The following is a 7,819-nucleotide window of genomic DNA, read 5'->3' as shown; positions in this document are numbered from 1 at the left end:
GCATCAATAGCAGCAACTGCTGTATAACTGGTAGTGGTAGCAGCAGGAGCAGCAGTAATAGAAGCAGTAGCTATAGTAACAGGAGTTGTGATAGCGATCGTAGTGGCATCTGTAGCAGCAGCAGCAGCAGAAGTGATATTAGAAAGAGTAGAGGGAGATGTCGCAGAAGTATCAGCAGCAACAGCAACAGTGGCCCCTTTATTGCAGACTGCTATGTTTTGAGCACTATACAATCTCATTTAATCAAACAGCCCCTTTTGAACCCATCATGGTTTAGTTGCCATTAACATAATGTTCAGGCCCTTCTCTGGCCAAATGTCAGATCAGCACCCACACATGCATCCTTCTTTCAGTTCCTCAAAACCAACATACTCTCTCCCCCTTGCATTTTCCACTGGAATAACCACCAATCCTTACCACCCCAACCCAAATAGTCCATTTCTCATTCACCCACAAACCTTAGAAGCTTAGGAATCACTTCCCTTGGGTGGCAGTATATCCTGATCACCTACTTCACCTTGGGCATGGTAGTGATTCCTGTTATTGCCATTGCTCGTTTAATCCTTTATCCCCCCGCCCATCTTACGGAGTCAGAAATGTGCTCAGAAAAGGATGGAGACATGCCAAAAGAGTCCAGAGCCAACCTGAAGGAGGTACCAATGGCAGATGCTAGAACAGTTGAGCAATAAGATAATAAGAGTGTTGGATTCCAACTCACAGAATGAAATTACTATCTAGGGGTTTAGATTATAAAAGAAGGGCAGACTCAATTAAAGCAGGAAGTTATGTGTCTTGCTCACTCCTTACTTTTGTCACTTTCTGGGGCCTACCATAGAAGATGGCCTAACATATAGCTACTTAGCAAATAATTATAAATAATTGTCCAGTCAATTAGTAGTGCTGTTCTTACTGTATTAAAATATGAAGGAATAACAGCTGGGAGACAAAGTGTTGCCTAAGGAGGTTTGATTGATGAGGGGCCAGGAGATTGCAGAGTAGTGCAAACAGTTTGTGCTTGACTTCTGACCAAAATTCGGTGTTTTGAATCTAGTCCAAGGCACTGTGAAAGAAAACTCTGGTATCTTACTTCTGTAAAATATTGAACTAACAAAACCTTATGGAGCCATTCCAGTTTGAGCATATGGGTTTGTCTTGAGCTGAAATGGGCTCAATGGGAACTGTTTGGTTTAATTGTGGTTTGGGGACAGAGTTACTTAATGGCCAAGTCTTTAAACTCTGTGCCCCAAACTCACTGGATTTATCTGATTCACTTCTCTCCAAGTGGGTTTGTAACCGAGTGCTAAATGGCAGCATCAGAACTCATCAAATGTCAGGTGGAGAGAGGAGAGTAAAACTCAGCATCAGCTCAAAGCAGATGGAGGTCAGGCATATCACGCCAACTTTTTACCGATTTTGACACTAGCTGTCCTTCCATGACACCTTTTACTTCTCTGCTGGGCTCAGCAATCTGTTACATTGGCCACACAGCACTCACAGGCCAGACTCACAATTATGGGGTTTTTTTAGGGAAATGATAATTTACAGTTCACGATCAGAGCCAACTTGAGTGTAAGAACAACTCAGTATTCTGCTCTTTGAGCAGATCAAGTTCATCTCGGTTGTTGCTGTCAGGGCCTGGCCTCTCTCCTGCTTGGATAGTGTTCATAATGAATGTCAGTCGTGCACTTTAAATACCAAAGATAATCATGAACTAGGAAGGTATCCTGGGACTTTTCTGGCTTGCTGGCATCTTGAAGTGGCACCCAGCTCTCTGCAGTGATTCTGCATCTTCCTGATCCTCTCTTCTTAAGACCTAGTTTTAGAAAAAAATAAAGGCAGAGATTTGGATCCTGGTTTTAGGCTCCCCAAGCTAGAATTGCTTCAAAGTCACTGTTGTTCCCCTGCGAAGCAGGGAGTGAAGTTCTACCCACCAGAAAGAACTCTGCTAGCTACATAATGAAAGGTACCAAGCAATGCAGAGCCAGGCAGCCAGGGTCCGTTCCTCTAGAAATCTTTGGTGCCCTTCGCAGCTGTGTTAAGCACTGGGCTAGGTGGCATGGGTATCAGTAAGGCCCCTATTTTCTTTCACCAAAGTCTCCACAGAAAGATTGACAATTGGAATGCAATATGTGATTATGAAACAGAAATTCAAAACTATGGAGATTGGTGTCAGGGCTTGATGTCAGGGCTAGAGCAGGGAACACACAAGAGGAGTCTGGGGTAACTTACAATGCCAGATAGGAAGGAAGTGTTTCAAAAAGCAGAGGACAGTGGAGAAGTGGGCGAGGGAGATATCGGATGGTGTAAGATATGATAAAATAATAATAATTTATAAATTATCAAGGGGGATGGGGGGAGGAGCAGGGAGGGAGGGGGGAAAATGAGGAGCTGACACCAAGGGCTCAAGTAGAAAGCAGGTGTTGTGAGAATGATGAAGTTAAAATATGTACTAATGTGCTGGACACAAATGATGTATGTACAGATTGTGAAGAGTTGTATGAGCCCCTAATAAAATGATTATATATAAAAAAGAATGAAATGAAAGCATCTAAAAGAATGAAGTTCCTAGGAATAAACTTAACCAGGAAGATGAAAAACTTGTGCATGGAAAAATTATAAAGCATTACGAAAAGAAATTAAAGAGCTAAATAAATGAAGATATTCTATGAAAATAAAAATAAAAATTAAAAAGCAGAGGACACAAGAGCCAACCTAAGGAGTTCCCCTAGACCACCCTGAAACAGTTTGAGCAGCAAAATAAATGATAGTATTAGATTCTAGGGGGCCCTGGTTTAATAGGGGTTTATGAGCTGGACTGCTAACCACAAGGTCGGCGGTTAGAAACCAGCAGCCACTCCACAGGAGCAAGATGAGGCTTTCTATTCCCATAGAGAGTTGTAGTCTCAAAAACCCACAGGAAGCACTTCTACCCTGTCCAATAAGGTCCCTAATGAGTCCTAATTGGCAGGGAGTTTATGAGATTCTAACACATAGAATAAAATAAATATCCATGAGTCTAACATGATCAAAAGAAATCACAGAGAAAGGACAGCTCTTCCTTACAAAGGAATTCAAGTTAGTAAATGCAGAAAAAAATGAAGAAAATACAAAATCACCACCAGACAAGAAATGGTATGATAATAATTGTTTCAGGCAAGAAACTCTGATATATACTAAAATTACTAGGCAATGGCCTAGGAAGAAAGAGGCCATTTGCATAAACTTATCTGGCCCAAGAGACAGATCAGTTACACAGAGAAAACCGGGCACCTTACATTAGAATGCACTGAGGAGAACACTTTATTTCTAACGTATTCCAGTCAGAAATACATGAACCTCTTGTAATCATGAACAGGCATCGGACAGATTCCAATGAGAGACGTTCTACAAAATAATTGCCCAGGTCTTATCAAGTGTCAAGGAACTGATAAGGAACTGTCAGAGGCTGTGGAAACCGCCAAGACATGGTGAGGAAATGCAATGTGGCTTCCAGGATAGGATTCTGGAACACAAATAAAGATGTGCCAACCTAAGCCCTTGCTCTCCCTGGGCCCAAGTGAAAACAAGCTTTGAAATATTCACGGGAAAGAGGAAATGCTGTTGGTGGTAGCAAGGGTTTCTGGGAAATGTAGTCCCAAGATATTGGGGCCTTACAGGGTGCAGGACAGTTACAGTGTGCATTACCTGCTTTCTGTAATGCATTGCTTCATGCTAAGAGAATGGGCAGCCCAAATAAGGGTCAGTGGGGCAGATAGGATTTGTTCAGAAAAAGGAAATTCAATGAGCATATTCAAAGTTACAAAGAGCATATTCTGTTAGGGAGAAAACCCCCACACTCACTGTCATTGAGTCGATGCTGACTCATAGTGACCCCCCTGTGTTTCTGAGACTGTAACTATTTACAGGAGTAGAAAGCCCCATCTTTCTCATGCAGAGTGGCTGTTATTTCAAACTATGGACCATGCGGACCGCAGCCCATCAGGTAACCATGACCCCACCAGAGATCCTAGGGGGTGGAGATAGGCCTGTATGAAAAGCCTAAGATGGAGCAATGGAAGAAGGTTAGGAGATGGAAACAGTGGGAGTGAGTAAGAGGCAGCAGTGAGCTGATTGACTAGAATTGATGAGGGCAGCACAGGCCACTGAGCCATAGGTCACATGGGGGTAATTAGCATCACAAAGATAAAGATCTGTGACGTCTCTACTCAGCTTCTTGGGGTTGCTTCAAGAGCACTGTGACGTCTAGAGATTCGGAGAATGAGTAGAGAAGTGCATTTAGATGCTCAACGGATCCAGAGAGCAGCCATTCAGAGCACAGACAGTCCCTGAAGACAAGACCAGGGGAGTATCGCAGAGGATAGGGCCCATGAGCTTTGACGGAAGAGCTGAGAGGTCTAGAGGTGCCAAAAAGGAATGAGGCCATTGGGTATTTGCCAGAAGAATGTCCCTGGTGGTTTTAGTAAAAATAGTTCCTCCAAGTTAAAGACCAGAGAACTAGAGCTACTCAACCGACAAGTTATGGAGGGCAGAAACCACCTTCTAATATATATTTGTACTTCCCCAAACATCTAGCCCAGAATATCATCCTTGAATTGTCACCATGGGGCTCTGTGTCTCCCTACTGATCTTTAACCAAAGTCAGATTGAAACAACCTAGGATGAGGCCCGAATGTGCATAAAAGATGTTTTTAAAAATGGACTAAAAAGCATGAGAGCCTGGGCTACTGCAGATGCAGAGAGGGAGTAACAATGAAAGTCAAGGTTACGTAAGATTTGACAGAAAGCAACTTGATTCATGAGTTTTCCTTTTCTGTTCTGAGGAAAATCTTTTTATGCTCTTGATTTTTGTTTATTCCATAGAGGGAATTATTGTCTGGGAAGAAAACAAGAACAATGTATATAACTTAAGTGTAATCCAACCAGTCAAAAATAATTATTTATAACAGATCGGGGTGTTCTCTTGACGGGATCCTAACTGCAATTTAAGATATCTTGCTCCCTTTCTTTCCCCTCACTTCATAAGCGTGTCCCCAACATTTACAACCATTTTCATGTGATTTTCCACTGCATGGATTTGCTAACTTGTATTTAATAATCCTCCATGATTAGACATTTAAACTATTGCTAGAATTTACAGTTGCTAATGAGAATAGTAGCTTTGGAAAAGAATACTAAACTACTTTCTGAAGGAGCGTGTGTATTCCAACCCCACTGTTGCTATTTTTGTGCATTATCATTTAAATCAATGGGGAAGTGACTTTCAAAACTGGCTTTATTCAGTTATTCAAAAAATATGTATTAAGGATCTAATATGTCTAATATCTAATAATATCTAATATGTGTGTGCACTGCTCTAGGTGCTCGGGGGCCCTGTGGGCAAGACAGCAAAAGTCTAGCCCTTGGTTCAATCAAACCAACGAGCAACAGACTAGAATACAATGAGGTGATACAAGCTACCCAAAAAATAAAGGAGAGGGAGGAAAATAGGGCGTAAATGTGTGGATTGGGCGTTGGCAAGACAGGGCTCTTGAGGCAGCAACACTGAGTGGAGGACTGAGGGAGACTAGAGATCAAGCGCACGAATCTCGGTTGATACAGCCTGCTACTATCAATCTGACGGGGCGTGTTTGTCAGTGTTTATCACATTGGGTTCATTTCTGAATCCCAGCCATTTCAGAGTCCAGGAAGAAAGCCCCTCACGGCAGGGACAGACCCAACATGAAGTGGCTCTTTAACAACCTCGAGCCGTGAGCACAGATGGAATGAACTTCTGTGCAAACCCCATTGATGGGATGGACAGAAGTCTGTCGCAGGTGGGGGCCCTTGACTGAATGTGTGTCCCCAGTGACTCCTTTCAGTGCAGGCATGACAGCTGTGTGGTTTCTAAGGCAGTTTGGAAGAAGAATCCCTGAATTCATAATGAATTCTATAGCATCCTGTTCCCCTCTTCGGCCAGTGGGCCCGAGGAGGCCCAGTAGCATGTAATAATACTGTCTCCCCAACATTGGAGGGACCTGGGCTTGTCTAGGATGGAAGTGTACTTAGGCTGTTCCCTCCCCCAGGAACTCCAGACGTATGCTAAATAAAAAAGTCTTGGTGGGAAGTGCTCGGTCTTCATGGTCAGGGGAAACCTAGTTCCTCCTGACCGCCCCTGCCTCTGCTCTCACAGGGTCGGCAGGAAAATGAAGAAGCTTGGGGCCTACTAGACCCACAACACGCAGAGCAGCAGCAAAGGCCCGGTCATGTCCTTCTGCCTGCCCACGCTTCCTCTGCATGGGGAGTTTGCTTTTTGTAGACATACGAGTCACTGGATGATGCCGACTTTTCATAGGTTGACTGCTAACGGAAAGGTTGGAGGTCCAAGTCCACCCAGACAGATCTTAGAAGAAAGACCTGTGGATTGACTTCCAAAAAATCAGCCAGGAGCTACAGTTCACCAGATAGCAACTGACAAGTCAGTGTGCTCAGATTGGTCATTCCACCCTGAAGGTCACCATTGTCCTTATTTCTCAACGTTGGTCACCAAGGCTAGAGACCTAGGGCTGTCTCCTCCCATAGACCCCCTAATTAAGCTTCACACAACTACAAGTGGCCTTCCCAACTCCCTTTTCTTCCAGGCAAGGTACTCCCTCCTTGATAGCTGCCTTCCAAGAGCTTGACCAGACTACCTTCTCCCAGGTTGTCTTCTGACCTCAGGGGTTCAAACCCTGGCCTGTGTGGTACAGATGTAGATCCCAAGGTCAAGGCTGCTGAGACCATCATAGTATTAAAGAACCAATGTCCTACAGCCAAGAACAAGACTTTCTATTTGTTTTCAAGCCCACCAGGACTTTCCCTGGTGGGCTTCTGCCTTTGCTGGCTTGCCTGCTGTATCCACATCCACTCTGGCCAATGGGCCCTTTGGGACGTTTTCCCTGCCACACGTAGGACTTGGAGTCATGTTACTACTCTCCTTCCCTTCTTCTGTTTTGAAATTTTGGCCTTTGAGGTCAAGATCAAATACCTTCTTCCCACCACGTTCTTTTAGTCCCAGCGTCATAGTTCTCTCCTGTTTTGTCACCAGTATGCCTAGATGGCATTTCACTTGCTGTGGAGACTGTTCTGTCCATGCTGACATCCTCCCCAGGTGGATTTGTGAGTCTGGTTTGTGATGCTACTGGAAGCCGAGTGTCACTGAGAGATGGGCTTTGCACCTGGCCATTGTCTGTCTGCCATAAGAGCTGGTGCTAGGCCTCATGAATCAACTCCACAACCCCAGGAAAAGACCTGTTCATTCCTATGTGGGGCATAGTCTTTGCTTTAAAATGGTGGGAAAGGATTTCCCCCTCCACCCAACAAGGGGAATACACATATGGCACTGCAAAAGGAGTGTGAGTACGATAAAGGTTTGGACACATGGGAATGGTAGGGATGCTAGGACTGTCTGTCTGTCTTTCTCCCTCATGGCAGTCCCTCTGAATCGCCATGAGAGTCCGTCCAGGGCCACAGTCTAAGGCCACATATTTGGAGGACTCTGCCTTACTGGCAAATCCTGATTAAAGCATGTGCGGGTCTTAAATGCTGATAAATGCTCCCTCTTCAACTCATTCATTCATGTGAACAGGATATGTGAGTTACAGATACAAGAGGGCTTCAAAAAGCTTGTGAGGAGATTCCATTTCTTTCTTTTGTTTTTTAAATCATTTTATTGGGGGCATGTACAACTCTTATCACAATCCATCCACCCATCCATTGTGTGAAGCACATTTGTACATTTGTTGCCATCATCATTTTCAAAACATTTTCTTTCTTCTTAAGCCCTTGGTATTAGCTTCTCATT

This window comes from Echinops telfairi, unplaced genomic scaffold, assembly GCF_000313985.2.
Source record: "Echinops telfairi isolate 266 unplaced genomic scaffold, ASM31398v2 ScPeMD7_7424;HRSCAF=8462, whole genome shotgun sequence".
In the NCBI taxonomy this organism is placed as follows: Eukaryota; Metazoa; Chordata; class Mammalia; order Afrosoricida; family Tenrecidae; genus Echinops; species Echinops telfairi.
Note: the sequence above shows the minus strand (reverse complement) of the source record.